Raw genomic sequence first — 994 nt, 5'->3', positions numbered from 1 at the left:
ATATTCATCTTTTGTGATATGGAAATGAGCTGAAGATACACTGAAAGCATCTTCTAATCTTCTAAAATCTAAAATTGACATTCAAATTCAGAGGGTTGTGTAGAGTCAATCACTGTGGAGGTGATACGTACTTATTCACCACTGTAACCAAACTTCCTCCTTTCTCATTATTTTTCCTGTGAGACTGCTGGCAATTCCTTCTCAGGAGCCAATGTAAGGCACTAGAATATGGGGGGATAATTATAGCCAGAGACGGAATAGGTTAACTCCTAGAGATCCACCTCCAGAGTTATTATTATTGTGGGACTTGAAGAATAAAACAAACAAAAAAACCCATTGCTGTCAAGTAAATTCCGACTCATAGTGACCATATAGGACAAAGTAGAATTGCCTCATAGGATTTGCAAGGAGCAGCTGGTGGATTCTAACCACCGACCTTTTGGTTAGCAGCAGTAGCTCTTAACCACTGCACCACCAGGGCTCTGGGACATGAAGAGGCCTACCTAAATATAAAGTCTTAAAGGCAGAAATCAGTAGGCAAATAGCAGCAGATAGTGAAGCAGCCAGGAAAGAAGCACAGGTGAATGAGTGTTGGTTAAGAAGATGTCACAGAGGAAGCACTGAAGCTGAATTAGAGGTGATCTTGGGTAAGGCTAGGGATGCATTAGCAGAGAAGGCTCAGGCTAGAGCCTGAATCCACTGATATAAATACAGAATGAGCTCTATGCAATGCTGGTAGATAATAGGCCTGAAGGTGAGAAATCAAGGTGGAAAAGCAAAATAATGATCAGGAGATAATTGCAGGCAAGGCTAGATCAGAATTGAAGAGTGAGTGTCATGGGTCAGCAAAGCCTGGAAGCAGATGTTGAGAAGATAGATAGAACATGGAAAGTGGATAGGACATTGGCCTTACCCACCGCAGTTGAACCCTGCCTTTCTGGGAACCTTGGGGAACTATGAAACTGCATGCAAGAATTGGCTCTGTCCAGCGCTA

The sequence above is a fragment of the Trichechus manatus genome, unplaced genomic scaffold (genome assembly GCF_000243295.1).
Source record: "Trichechus manatus latirostris isolate Lorelei unplaced genomic scaffold, TriManLat1.0 scaffold00036, whole genome shotgun sequence".
In the NCBI taxonomy this organism is placed as follows: Eukaryota; Metazoa; Chordata; class Mammalia; order Sirenia; family Trichechidae; genus Trichechus; species Trichechus manatus.
Note: the sequence above shows the minus strand (reverse complement) of the source record.